The sequence below is a fragment of the Myxocyprinus asiaticus genome, chromosome 11 (genome assembly GCF_019703515.2).
Source record: "Myxocyprinus asiaticus isolate MX2 ecotype Aquarium Trade chromosome 11, UBuf_Myxa_2, whole genome shotgun sequence".
In the NCBI taxonomy this organism is placed as follows: Eukaryota; Metazoa; Chordata; class Actinopteri; order Cypriniformes; family Catostomidae; genus Myxocyprinus; species Myxocyprinus asiaticus.
The window spans coordinates 26,046,306-26,062,307 of NC_059354.1; the positions used below are offsets into that span (position 1 = coordinate 26,046,306).

The following is a 16,002-nucleotide window of genomic DNA, read 5'->3' on the forward strand; positions in this document are numbered from 1 at the left end:
TAACGTTCAAAAATTCACCCCCATTCACTTCCATTGTAAGTGCCTTAATGTAACCCAGATTTCTGCTTTTTTAAAGAAAACGAGGGGCGAGTCGAAATTAATTTTTGTGGTAATCAATATTATGCCACAAATGCTGTCGATTTAGCTTAACTTGTATTGAACCCGGAATATTCCTTTAATGATGCCCCCGACCAAATGCAAATTCCATAATTAGGGATTTCCTACTATCTGAATATTTTTTTCTGTTGGAGGATGCTTTCGTTTCTTTTTTTTTTTTTTTTTTTTTTTTTTTTGCAAGTCCAAACGCAAACCCACTTCCCAAGAGCAGGTAGTACAAAATTAGAAAGGAGCCGTTCACACAGGACCAGTTCTTGTGTTCAAAAACAGCTTGACGCTGCACTACGGAATGGAACAGAACACAGGGGTCTAGCGACATGCTTTTAAGTGGAACTATAAACTTGACATGCTGTCTTAAAAATGCAGCGGTCATGGTGTTAGATGTGGCACCAAAAATGTCAGTCTGCATGTGTACACAGACCAACAATTTAAAAAACAAATGCATAGACAGAATACAAGAATGCAAAATCAATGTATTGCTGTGGACTGTAGGCCAGTGACAGACTTATGATTAATGATACGGAAGTAAATCAAACAATATATTGACTTCTAAAGCCATTTTTTGGAATGTCGATTTAATGATTTACTCATGTGCCACAGTAATATAGGCTTATGTATTTCACATGTCTTCATGTCTTTAATGTCTTAATTTGGGGGCTTTTATCTGCAAATATTAAAGCTGAAGTGTGTAACTTATTTGGTGTTAAAATGCTTTATCCTATCCCAGCTTAATATGCTTATACAAAAAGTAAGCCATTTGTAGATTCATCTTCCCGAAAACACTGTGTAAACAACTCTGTGGCACTTTAAAAATTCCTCTGTTTGTTTTGACCAATCCATACAGCCAGACACAACAACATTGACTCGGCCAATGGTGCGAGTTTGGGGCAGGACTATCTGTTTATTTGATCAATGGTACACAGGGTTGTATAAGGCTGTTTGAAAAAAATATATATATTTTTGCAATTTGTTCGGTGGTGCTAGTGGCGAAGAAATTACACACATCAGCATTAATACATATTAAATTAATTGCAATTAATCAGCAAATTATGTTATTTGATTACAAAATTTAACAATTTGCTCAAACGAACAGCTGAGCTTAATAGAGCTACACTGTTCTGACAGTAATGCTTCTTTCAGACTACAAATTACCACTAGAGTCCAATTTGTGCTCTGACCAGAAAGAATGTGGACTTGAAGCATGATGGACTAAAGCAGGTGTGTAAAACTCAGTTCCTGGAGGGCCACAGTCCAGCAGAGTTTAGCTCCAACCCTAATTAAACACACCTGAAGCAGCTAATCAAGGTCTTCAGGAGTGCTTGAAGATTACAAGGAGGCATTTTGGAGCAGGGCTGGAACTAAACTCTGCAGGGCTTCGGCCCTCCAGGAACTGAGTTTGACACCCCTGTGTTAAACCTCTGCAGAGATGTTCTGACCATGATGGCCTTCTGGATGTTGATACAAGAATCCCGGATGGTCTGCAGGAGTTTGTTGAATCGTCCCATCTTCTGCACCAGCACTGTGTTCATGCTTTGGTTGTAGCTATTGGGGAACTTGCGCATAGCAGCTTCTGTGTCTAATTCTTGAGGAAGTTTATTAAGAATGTCTGCAGCCACCTCGTACACCATGTCATCCGAGGATGTGGCATTGCCACCTGAAGAGCGGGACTATGAGGGAGAAATCGAGCATGTTCATTTCATATGGTGACCCCATGGGGATAAGACAAAAGTGCTCAGTGATGTGATTCAATTGTTGAGGCCAGGACTCTAGCATCAAAACTTGAACTCAATCATTAAATCAATAAAAACATGCTCTCAATCCTGAGCATGTACAAAGACAGTAATTGTTTTCTCTTGTTATTTCTTTCTCTTTCAGTTTTGTCTTGAATGAGAAACCTGGGCATGCTGAGCAGCATACTGTCCTCCTTCGAAGGAAATGATTGAAGAAGGAAATGTAAGCTGTGGTTCTCTATGGTTTCCAGCTGTACCAGTGTAGAGTATCTCTTTGAATTTTATATAAAATACATATTGAACTACCTTTAATGTAAACTGCAGAAATTTTGTCAGCCACATTTTGGACTATAAAATATATTCTTGAATGATTGATAACTCAGTACATTTTTCTCTTCTATCAGAGTTTTAAAAGCAGCAAATGAATTTAGCTATTGCAACAATATAATGTACTGTATTAAATCTGAATATTCATTTTGAGATTCGCCAAAGACCACATTTAACAACTTAAATATATTCAACTATTAGTGTTATTAAAGATTAACTTACTAAAGATGACAGCAAAAGTCATCTAAATCTAAAAATAGGTGTAAAAGAGTAACCACAATTAAACAATTAATATCAGATATTAAATATCCAATAATGAAGAAAAAACACTAAAATCTGTCAACAATTGATATGGTCCCAATATATTGTGCATCCCTATTATTTATCACTGTAATTTTAACACAGACACTCAGATTTAATTAAATGAAAAAAAAAAAAATCCTGAGTGTACTTTTTACTCCTTTAGTGTGGATATAATAGTGCTACATGAAAGAAACTACTTTAACCATGACTCTAATAGAAACATCTCAGAGGAGGACTGTGCCTCAATAACTTTTTCACCCCATTGTTGAAATGTATTTAAAAAGGGTGGAAAAAAGCAACAACAACCTTTTTTCAAGCATCTTAAAAATATGGCTGCTCAACAAAGACTCTTTTTTTTATTATTATTATTATTAAGGAGAGGTGCATGTCAGCCTGGTGAATTAGATATACTGTAACGATCTTTAGGGGTGATATGAAAAGATGGACAGAGGAGCGGCAGGATTGTGACATTTCCTGCTGAAATTTCCCTTGCTAATGCAGTGGGTGACACTCCGTAACACAGGAGAAATGTCAGAGCATTCAGAGAGGCTCTTGATCAGTTTATGCAGACTGCTTGTTTTGAAAGGAGTGAGGGAAGTATGAGGAATGCTTCTCTGAAGTTGAGAAAATGTCAAGAGCACTCTTTTTTTTTTTTTTTTTTTTTTTTTTTTTTTTTAGGGGGGTTAAGGTGCACGCTGGAAAGCATGAAAAGAAAGAGGGTGATGGGAAGGGAGTATGTGTGTAAGAGTGGTGAAAGAAAATGAGTTTGTGTGTGAATAAGATAGGGACACGTGCAATCTCACCTCATACTGGTACAAGAACATGTGTAGCTGCTGGACAGAGATGTGAAGGTTTGTCTCGTTGAACTCATAGGGGATGTTCCACCCAAGAGGGCCAAATATCCTCCTCTCCTGGGTCAATGCATGGAAGCACGAGCTAAACAGCAGCTTCTTAAAGACAGCCTGCAAACACACAGAGATGATGGTTTTACATTTAGAACTGTTAAAAAGATCACTGGTGAAAATGCTTCTATTTTGCATTTTTCATAACAAATTATATTATCAGCATAACAATTTGAGAGAAAAGCTTTAATAAATTGAAAGATTTAACATGAATCTGGAAATTTCTTGGTATTTGGTATGTCCCCCATTTTGTTGTAATGACAGCATAGCTGATATGTACTCCAAAAATTTGAACAAAACATGATGATCCATGTTGTCATAGCATGACTCGTGAATGTTCAGTGGTTACCATCATAAATTTGTTTATTTAATTAGTGACCTAAAATAGTACACAATTTTAAATATTTATTAAAATGTTATATAACATCACAACATTTCTTTGTGTTAAATTTTCCAAACTTATAAAGCCTTATGTTTATTTCCATGTTTAAATTAGATTTGAAATCCCAGATTTTCAATGTGGACTTAGACAACACTGTATATCAAAGAATTAATAGCCAGTTTTGATTCTTTAAGGTGTAGACATCAAAAGATGAGCATTAGAATATCAAAGGATGTGCAAAATTGTGAGAGCCCCTTAAAAATCATTCATCTGCCTATTCCTTCTGCCTACTGGCTTTGAGTTGCTGTCAAAGAACTCAGGGACAGATATGGGGTCCAAGTAGAAGGAGCGGATGATGTTAGAGCGCAGCCCCTTGGGGGCCTCACTGGTCATTTTGACACCGTTTTGCCATACAGCCTCAGGAAAGTTGGGCGAGGGGTAACAAGTCAGCTACAAACGGAAGTCTGGGTGTGTTATACCTGGGTTCAGCTCCTGGGGAAAATCAAAGTGCTGCTTCAGAGTATTTTCAATGATAAAAGCAAACAGATGTAATCAAATAGTGCTATTGGCATCTCCGGCAAAAGAGTTGATGGGCACAAAAGTTGTAAACACTGACTCCAAACACAGGACATGCCCATTCAAGACATTTGAAAGACATTTCCATGCTTACAAGAATTTAAAAGCCAATAATTCATCCTATTGCCAAGGGGCTATACTGTCAGGGCTCTACAGTGTGACCATTTCAGTTGCATTTGCGACTGAAAATTACTGTGTGTGACTGTGAAGAAATATTTAGGCACACCAGGGCGAGTGACCCGACTGAAGTAGGGGTGAGAGAAAAAATCTATTCTCCGACGAATCGATTCTGAGAACACGGCAGCGCAGTGGTGCTTATGCACGCACCAGAGACAGATGTTAGAAACACGTGCATATCCTAAAGCCAAACACATCCAAAACTGATCACAGACTGGATGTATCAACCACACACCATTTATCTCCTAATGAAACTACGCAGTAGCGGTTCTAGCTTGTATGGCACCCTGGGTGAAACCAGCTTCAAGACGCCCCCAAAGTTGTTGCCCGGGGGGGGGGCTTGGTGATTGTAAATGAGAATGCTCCCAAAGTTGTTGACCGGGATGGGGGGGGGAGGGCCCCGCAAGATGCCGCCCTGGGCAACTGCCCATATTGCCCATGCCTAAATCCGCCACTGAAACTACGATCCTGAAATGAATTCACAAACTCGTGCACATGGAAACGAGAGAGTTGATTTCATGATTACATGTCATCAAAGAACATGAAATAGGCGCCTGTTATTGCACTAATTTGCACAACAAGGGGAAGAAAAAAACACCTGAAAATAATGATGAGACAGCGGTTTGGGAGACGTGGGCGATGTTTTTTCTAATTATATTTTGTCTGCTGCTTCCCAGTGTCTTTTACTCCTCTTGCGCTCTTTCATTTGCTGTTGCTCATTGCTGGCCTCTCACTTGCCAGGAAGAGTGCGCACACCTGATGGCTCGTTAGATAAATGGTAAGCAGGTGAGACTTCTACTGGCAGAGCAAACAGATGGAACAGCGAATATGAGATGCTTGATAGATTTTTTTAAATAATAATCCTGCTATTTGTGCTGCTTTATCACCTGTGGTGAGGAAAGGAGAAACTGACATCTGCACTCTTACAGAAGCAGAAATCTCATGTATCAACCTGGAGCACCAACCTGTAGTTATTTTTAAAATAAAAAAATCAAAAGGCCTCGGATAGATTTATTCTAATTAAAAATTTTATACCATTAAATAAAAAATGATTAACAATGCTTTAAACATATAAAAGTTATTTAACATAATCAGTTGAATTATTTAATAGTATTGTGTTTTGAAAAACAATAGGTCTGTTTATTTTCTTGTGTAAAGAGGTCAGTGTTTATCACTTTTTATGATGACAGAACTGCCATACAAAGGCTGCACAGTACACCAACAAAACAGTCACTTGATTTGAGTGTGGATTTTGTAGTTACTAAAATTTTCGCAAAACCTGGTTATAGTTGAGCGAGACCTGTCTGTCACAGTGCAACTTACAATCTTAGAACCCCAATTTTGGTCAAAATGCACAGCACCAATTGCAAAACAAACCCTGGCCCAGAGACAGAGAGCTCAGCCTGTTTCCTGTGAGGCCCTGGACAATAAACCAGACAGAGTGTGTAAATAATAACAGAGCATGCAAATAATGTTGATAAACAAGATAAACATGAGATGAACAAGTGGCTACCCATCTCACCTAAACAAAAAAATGTAAGTGGCATTCCAATGTACAAAATGTAAAAAAACAAATCAATAAGAAAAAATTTAGATGTATCAGGAATCATTTTGAAATTGGATCGTGACTCCAAGAATCGGAATCGGATCGAATCGTGAAGAGACAATATAGTCAGCTTGAATGAAATGAAAAGCAGCAAATTTTACTTTAAAACTTCAAAGTTTACAAAGCCTGGCCAACTGAAATATGCAGCATCTGATTGTTATACATTGTGTGACAGGAACATTAATTGTGTTCAGCACTGCAGATGTCAATTTAGAGTTCTTAAATACATTTAAGAAGACCACACTTCAAAGACTGAAGATTGTGTTTTTGTATATTTATGTTCACAAAGTGAAACAGGTTTACATGAGCTGATGTTGTTTTTTGCAGACAGTCTGTCAAATTAACTGAAAATATTAAATTTGGTTTATAAGAATTTAAACTCCTTTGTCATGACTCACACTATGTTCCTGAATTTGGCCATAATTAATGAGCTCAGTTCTCTCATTCCTTTTTGTGCATGTTGTATTGTAGCACATTAACGTTATCATCTCTAAAACTAACCTGGACTACAACTGTGCTCCTAAATTTTTGAATGTGCTCCTAAATTTGTTTAATTAGGAGCACAAGTGCTCCTAAAAAATGTAAGCATAGAGCTCAGATATACTTTGTATATACAGTATGTACAGCTAACAAACAAATGTGAATAAAGTTGCAATCGAAATTATTCACCCCCCCAAGACAGTAAGGATTTACAAAGGTAAGCTTTTCTGATGACCCAGAATTTTTTAACTTTACGTCTATATCAGTTGAGTGACACATTCAAAGTCATAGTGTGAATATATAACCAAATATTTGTAAATAGCAGGATTTTTAAAAATACAGCCATGTCATAATTATTCAACCCCTATTGCATGTAGCTGTTTCTTAAATATGTAAGGCTACACAAGTAATTGTTTTAAAATAAAATTAGGTCATCAATCTGCAATGGCACTTATTTAAGTTTTAAAATTTAAGTTTAGCGTTGTAAGGAAAAATGTATTTCTATGCAAAAAATGCAATTAAAAATAAGCTGTCTCAAAAGCTAATAGAGGAGATTATTTTATTACACAAGAAAGGTCATGGCTAAAAGTACATTTCCAAGGCACTTCAATTTCGTTGGCGGCAGCACCATTCATACATTCTTTAAATATGGTACAACAGCAACCTTCTTGGGGTGTGGAAGAAAGCAAAACTTCACCAAGGGAAATGTTGACTTGAATATTCAAGAAGTAATTAGGAAATACCTGTGGAGTCCTGGAAGAAGGTTTTATAGACGTATGACACTAAACTGAAAATGAGTTTTAGACCCATGGGTCAGCAGTACGTCTGGAGTAAGATGACAAGGTGATGACAAGAACGACACCATCCCCACAATCAAGCATAGAGGTGGGTCAGTCCTGTTACGGGGGTATTTTGCGGCTGCAGGAAACAGCTATCCTGACTATGTGAGTGACACCATGGATTCTTTCAGGTATCAGGCCATTTTGGCATGAAAAATGTGATGACTTCAGTGTGTAAATTGAAGCTTGGTGATAACTGGACTTTCCAGCAAGACAATAACACCAAGGATACATCCAAGTTGTCCAAAATCTGGTTCAGGGATTGGTTGTGGAATGTCCTTAAATGGCCCTTTCAGTCCATCATTAAAATCCCATTGCAAACCTTTGTTGGGATTTCAAGGAAGCAGTAGCAGCTCAGAAACCAAAGAATGTCAATGAGCTGGAAGCTTTTGCTCATGAGGAATATGTAAAAATTCTAATAGAGAGGTGTCCGAAGCCTGAGAACACTTACCTGAAACATTTATTTGCTGTTATTAAGGATAAAGGATGCTCCACAAATGATTGACTATGGGGGTTGAATATGTTTGACATTTGTTGAGAGAATTAGTTATTTTTTATTTTTTATTTGGGTAAACTGAACTCTTTGTTCACAAAATCACTCAAATGTATATTTAAAACTTACTTTTACTGTTTATTGAGGTTTTAATTGATGTGTTTTAATTCACATCACCAGAATGTATTGCTGGTCAGGGGGGTTGAATAATTTTGATTGCAACTGTATGTTTGAAACTAGGGCCGTCACGATTATGAAATTAGTCTGAACAGATGTACAGATGCTATAAAATAAAAGGTGCACTCGTAAATAAATTAATTGCAATCATTAAACATGCAGTATGTCTGTAATCATGACCACTCACATGAGATGAAGACTCCAGTCATATCAGTAACCTTATAAAAGCTGTTTTATTCTACATGGAGTGGGTCCTCTCATGGGGGCTGCCACTCTCTTAATTTCAAGTACCCTGTTATTGGACACTTTCACTTTGTGTTGAATTATTGTAATTGTGTCTGACTGTGATTTTCTACAAGGACATCTTGAACTGAAAGTTTTCTGAAAACTATTGCATTTGAATAATGCTGCATGCATCCATGCTCCAAGGTGTCAGTATAAGCCCAAGACGACATGAACAAAAACTTACTGTGTGCACCTTAAATCTTACTATAAAATTACTTTGTGCTTGAACACGTGAGGCTTTAGAAACAGCTATGGTTTTGGAAAGATTAATTCAATCCAAAAATGAAGTTCTTAAGTGAATAGCTGAATCTGTGGAGATTCTAAGTGCTTAATTGTTAGTACCCGCTCCTTGCCAAACATGAGCAGCACTGCCATGGGCTCTGATCCTGGGGACAAGATGAAGGTTAGGGGAGCACAGCAGTGACTGTCCGCAAAGGGTGGCACCTCAATGAACTGCTGCCCCAAGTTGTCTGACACAAACTCTTGTACCATGGGAACAACCTGATTCAAAGACATTTCTGGAAATTAAGTCCAAATGTGTGAATTTTTATTATTCATTAGGGGTGTAAACATTAGCTCTGACAACGATTTGATTCCATTATATTCTTTATTATTGCAATATATCATGAAATTCTGAAATTTGGTTACAATTTGATTATTTGGAACAATTCATAATAATTTTCACAATATACTGAAGACCCAAGTGTAACTGTAGGGACAATTTATATGGGAGTGAAAAATTGCCCAAAAATAAATAAATAAATAAGGGTTTATATTCAAAGGATCAAAAGTTTTATTTTAGATAAGAAAAAATGTGCTGACTTTCTGCATTTGTTGTATCGAAGCAGTTTTACACCCCTACTATACAGCATTATTTATTAACACATTTTATTCTTTTTGATTTGGTTAATGTTGACATTTTAGAAGATGAATATTTGTCAAAGCACAGGTTTGATAAACAACAAGCCACAGTTCCAGATAGCTTAGGGTTATAGGTTTCTTACGGCCAGATAAGGCAGTGCTCATGTTATACATGAGCATTGCCTTATCTGGCCATAAGCATCTTATAACCAGCATCCTTTGAAACTGTCCTAGTTTCTCCTGCCACTCTGAAGGGAAAGGAGAGTGATGGGGGTCCTGCAGAACACACACACACAAACCATAAAAATGAAAAATCTGCTGGCCTTTTTATACTCTTTCTGTCTGTTTCACACCACTGAGCAAGAAAGAAATAGTGTGTGTTTGATCTCAGTAGCATCTTGCTATCATAGACCTCTTTCCAGCCCTCCCGGAGATGGGCCAGGTATTTCTGCAGGCCTTTAAAGCACTCTTTCTCATCCAATCAACAGATCACATCCCAGGGTGATTTTGGCAACAACACACAAGGGTTTGAATGAGGGTTATCCTGACCTACTCCACCTGTGAGGAGAAAAGGCCATTCCTTCTCATCTACCTGGAAAAGAATGGAAAGGAAATTGAGATTTTGTTTCTGAATGAAGTTGCTTTTGTAAGAGGAAGTCATCCATGCATAACCTCATTCATATGAATAAGTTTTATCTGCTTTGAAAATACTCCTTCACTTCATAAAAACAAAGAGACGGCACTTTGCTTGAATAAATGTCCAACACAATAGAGCAGAGCTGAGCAACAGTTAATGAGTCTTAAAGTCACTGTCAGATAAAGATTCCCTTACTATGAAAAGAAATATACTGGTACATTGCAATACAAAATTACTGACGGCACAATAAACGGACTATAGACAGTTGAGACTAAAGTAACAGCACAGGCATGGGGTTCCACTGTGAAGAACATAGATCATATATCAATGAAAATGTCAAATGTTTCAGTGGAGGAATGCTTCAGGATCATTTGAAACAGTATACTAGTAACAAGATATCAACATTGACTGAAAAAGTTGATGAGCATGCAAATGTGTCATTAACCTTATGATGCCTTGTGTGAAAGAAAACTCATTATCACTGTTCTGTTATTTATCAGCTGAAGTAATGTCCTGACTGTCTTGAGCATATTATTTCAATAAATCAAAGCTGTGCTGAGAGTGGAGTGAGTTACTTACAAGCTTGTTGTGTTTGAGCAGGTTGACATTGAGGCAGAAGGAGAAGAGGAGTTTGTCCTTTTCAAAGAGAGAGTGACAAATGTTGATGTAAAGTGAGTATGTGAAATGGTCCTTCAGAATCTGGAGTCTGAATGCACAGATAGTGGTAGGAAACAGTTCAGTGAGAACATTTTTGAAAGCATCTTCAGAAAACACTTAAGAAAAACTGAGAGATCTGACATTGACAAAGCTTTTAGTAAACAAGCCTCTGAAAAGTTAGTAGCCCACACTTGTTGTGAGGACCACTTCCAGTCATCTTTGTATGTTTCTTTATCTAGGGGTTGCAAGACAATATTCTCTGTAAACTTGTTTTAGGAATATTTTTTTTGTGAAAAGTGCATTACAAATTGAACTGAAATTTTTTCTCCTGAGATTTATACATCCAACATAAATTTTACAAACTAAACACAAAGTAAAAATATAAGGTATATGACAATGTTTTAATAATTATTTTTTGCTTTAGTTCAGTTATACCTATAAACATCAGTTATTTAATTTAGCAAACAACTTTATTATTCCATGCTTAGTATTTCTCTCACACAGTATCAATGGGTCTTTATACATGAAAATGTACAGCTGCCTTCCCTTACAATGGGAATCAACATATTTGGAGGTCCTTGGCATCAAAAAGTTAGAAAACCTCTGCTCTTGAGAATGGCACTGACTAGGTGCATTCTTTTAGCCAGAGAATGTAGCCTTGGGCTGAAGTGTTTTAGTATTCCCACAGCTCTCAGCATCACACTGACACGCTTACATTAGAAAGCCATACAGCCAAGAAAGACAATAGTGCTGACAATAAGTTAAACAGGGAAACAATGTCTTCACATTCTTTTATTTAAGAAACCTCAATGTGACATTTATAATCCCACGGAACCCATGTCAGCACTTGTCTCTCTGCCTGTCTGACCTCATGAATAGCAATTGTATTGCCTTTAAGCTCAAATTGTCTTACAGCTGTCACTTTCAAAATCTTGCATTAACTGTGATCTAACACATTAAGCTTCCAATGTAATCTATCTTAAACTAGTACTTAAAAACTTGTCAAGACTAACTTTGAAAGTTGACTCGATAAAGCCTTGTCTGAATGTTGACAGACAGACAGACCTACAGACAGACAAACAGACAGATAGATAGATATATTGATTGATAGGCAGTCTCGTATAAGGGTTTTAAAAAACCTAAACCCAAGTTTTTTACAAAAACAGCATGTTGGCTTTGTCAAGCTCACATAGTAACTGCAGTTCAATCAGGAAGACTCGCAGACTTGAGTGAAATTTAAGATGACATTTATTTGATGAATATAAAACAGAAATGTAATGTCTCTCTTTGGCGTAAACCCCGTCTGGCGGTCCGAAGAAGTTGTACTCGGAACCGTCATATCCTGCCGGAGATAAGAGGCAGGGGCGAGGAGCCTACCCCTGTGCAGGACGGGACTCAACCAGTGGTGGTGGGGTGGTGGAGGTTGCCGTGTTAGCGCACTGAAACAGCAATATGATAGATTGTGAGCAGACTTATAAAGCAATGGCTTACATGTGATTGGCTAGGAGTTACCTACTTAAAGGTGCAATGATGTACAGCTGCTAGTTTTCCGGACAGAACTACGCTGCGCTTACATTGACAGAAAGTACCTTTGATCAAGAAGGTCACTGTTTTGGGAATTATCTATGGACAGGATGAAGAGGTTGATGAACCAGGTTAAAGAGTACTACAAAATGGCAGAGTGGATGGCGATGGGGGTGTAACTCAAGCGTGTCTGATCAATCTTCTGCTCAGTAACCTCAGCAATGTCCTGTTTTTCTGAGATCTCATTTGCCAGAACCTTAGAAGACGAGAAGATCTGAACAGCAGACTCATCTTCTAAGATGTTTCCCTCTGAGGCAGAGAGCACTTATAGGATTTTATCCTCCATTTCCTTCAGCTGTCTACAGGGAAAAGAGAGACATTTTGCAGTTAAACATACACAAACACTAAAATACCTGTTCGGTTTGTTTTAAACATTATAAATTAACTACTGAACCACACAAAAAATACATGTTGCTCTTTTCTCTCACTTCCACGGGAGATAATTATTTACCTAAAGATTCAACTTTTATGCTTTAGGTAAGTGAATATTTTAAGCAAATACTAAGTCGTTAGGTTAATTGTGTTTCTGGACTGTACCTCTTGTTCTCACTCCCTGTACAATTAGGGCTTGCTTCTCCTCCTCAAGGTCAGGTCTCTCTCTGGCCACCACAATGCCCAGCAGTTGATCTTGCATCTCCTCTGTGGTAATCATGAAGTTCACAAGGGTGACCTGAGCAGCACATGAGGAAAATACTGATATCGCTGGGATAATGCGGCAGCTACAGGCATGTTATAAGAATCTTATGATGTTGTAATATGTTATAAAATACCTTGGTTAGTTGCAAAAATCTGTCTCTACCCCTTTTTTCTTGAGATTTCTAATATGGCCCTAATATTTCTTCAGTGAACAGCTGTGTTATTTGTGGGCCAGTGGTGGGACGCATTTTGCGATGAAGGATGGGAATGCTGAGCTTCCCTAACAGTATCATTTGTTTTGACCTGTTGTAAACACCACAATTCTCATCCAAAAAGGGATATGGTGTTTCAGGCTCATTAGGGAGTCTAGTTGCAAGGGAGGCAGTCAGAATCCAAAACTAGTCTGCAGACTTTTTAGTACATTATTATTTTTTTTTTTTTCATTTGTAGAAACTGGAAATTTTACTTTACATTTTACAGTGCTATTTAATGTTAATGATAGTCATGTTGTCTGATTGTAACCCTTAAAAAAATAAAGAATTCCTCTACATGTAGAGGGTGAAGAACAGTCAAATGGAAAATATGGGATAGATAATATTTCAGCAATATCACTATATATTTTTTGAAGTGTCACTGTCTGAAAATAGATTCTCTCAACTTGTCTTTAGTATGATTGCAGATCAGTTTCTGGTTGCTGTTTAACAGCAAAATAAAATAAAATCTGAACTAGATGCAATATCCATCAAGTGTAATATCCAGAATATATTGTATATAACGTGTATTCATATTCAGGATTGGTGTTCCAAATGTAATAATTTAAAAATAAACCACTAAAAGACAAATCGACCACTAACTGAATATTGTCTATTTGGTGGTTCTGGCCCTGATATCTAAATATATTGCTAGACTGATGGACTTTGAATGAGTCTAACAACCATATTATTTTAATAATTCTAAGCAGAAAGATTTACAAAAAATAATGTTATAATGGACAGGATACCTTGTTTTAATCATATGCTATTAAAGACTGGTCACTGAACAAACAGTCCGCACCAAAACCAAATCAATTTAGCTCATCAGAGTGTTTCAAAACAACACAGAAAAAAATAGACAATACAAATAGCACTTGGATGTACTGTATATTAAAATCAGTGCACATCTGGTGCAGTGGTTCCTTTCATCCAGCCTATTGTATACAAGTATGGTAGCAAGCTTGTGCTATGGTGTGTTTGATTGGCCATGTGTTTAATTCTGCCCCCGTGATTCACAATGACGTTTTATTGAGAAATGGTTACAGTATATGACATTGTTTTGAGTTATTTTTGTGTGGGTGAATATGTGTATTTGCGTGTGAGTTTACATGTAAAGCGGTGTCACCTTGACTGAGATCTCAGGCAGGTATTGTGTATTTTGTAGCTTGGTTGTGATTTAAAATTGGAAATCTGGAGCATAGTCAATAGTGGAGTCACCCAGACGAATACATGTACTGCCACCCTGTTTAAAAGACTGCTTCAACAGCAGATTTACAAGTATGGGGTCCGGCTCTTCACCAACATTCTGCAACAAAACTAAAATACATCAGGAATGAATAGTAGCTTTTACCTGTTTCTTTACTTATACTATTTAATTAACCTTTCAAACTATATTGCTTAATATAAATATGCTGCCTTTAGAAAAACAAAGTTCATGAATTGAGTAGAATTAATCAGGATGTACTCAAATAAGGTTAATAAATTCTACAAAATAAAACATACATAAAATAATAGAATAAAAATCTACAATGAGTTTAACCTACTAACTGCTACAGATAATAGGTTCTTCCCCCCGGCATTCTACATCTACGCCCTGATGGCATAAGTTCAAATTCTTTGTAAAGTGGATAGACTGTAGAAGCATTTATTAAATTTACTATGGAAAGGGAAAAAAAAGTCAAAATCTAGTAGTAGAAGTGTAAACTAAAGGCTGGATTAAACTACATGTCTTTTCAAATCTGAACAGATTTTAAAATACTACACATCACATACTTAACTTTAAAATCTCTACAGACCAAAACTAGGTATATACACCAAAGGACTCAAGATCACACACTACCCTACTGTCAAGTCGATCTGAACTCACACAGAAACACATGCCCTCCCATTCTTGGAGACCCAATGACAGATGTAAACAAACATGGATATGGCAACTACCTGCTGTCATCATACACAACAAGATTTCCTCTGTAGTCGTGGACAGTTGGCTCAAAATAACAAACATTTTAAAATCCTCCGATTAGACAGAATTAGAATCGGAGGGTAAGAAATCACAGTCGGTGCCTACACTATGCCATTTTCTCAGACTTTCCCAAAAGTGGAGCCGACGAACCCAGACTAGCGCCAACTAGCATCAACTCAGCCCAGCTTAAAACTGGGGCTAAAATTAAAGTTGTGTTCTGTAATCAGCCTTAATGGAGTAAAACAAAACAAAACAACAAAGGAGAGCTATAGCAAAACAAAAACCACAAAAAAAAAAAAAAAAAAAAAAGGAAAAAAATAAGCAAGGGCTTGCCTATGCAAGGTGCCTTTCATCCTAAAGAAACGATGATGAGCAGGAGGAAGTCAGAGACACACAAAACCAGATCATAGAGTGTACAATTTTATGGAATTTGTGCTTTCAGGCTGTATATGTTATGTGAAAGAGGCAACTATAACCCTGGGGGAAGAGGGTTTTTGTGTTTATCAGCAGGTAACATGCATGGGTTTGGATCAAACCGTGATGTTTTCCATGGTGGAGGGGGACCCCCGTGGAGAATGAGGGGTATTGCACATGGGAGAAATATAATAATAATAATAATAATAATAATAATAATAATATTTTTTCTGAATTCTCAGCCACATATAAATATGTGGACACAGAAATATCGATGGGATAGTTCACCCAAAAAGAAAATTCCATCATCATTTACTCACCTTCATCATCATTTACTCACATTCATGTTCAAAACCCATGTAATTCTTTCTTCTGTGGAGGAAGCATGTAAGCCTCAGTCACCATTCACTTTCATTGTATTAAAAAAAAAAAAAAAAAAAAAAAAACATGCAATGAAAGTGAATAGTGCCTGAGGCTAACAATCTGACTTCTGATGCATGAATTGTAATTTGTGGGTGAACTATCCCTTTAAGATTTCTGCACAAGGGTGATTTATGTGAACTGATCTGTAATCCATTACTATGAAATTAGAAACAGTGTGTCAT

At 37.1% G+C, this 16,002-nt stretch overlaps 1 pseudogene; it reads right to left on the reverse strand.

The window, feature by feature from the left end:
- Positions 1-16,002, reverse strand: part of LOC127448003 (dynein axonemal heavy chain 7-like) — a 105,378-nt pseudogene that overhangs the window by 8,312 nt on the left and 81,064 nt on the right.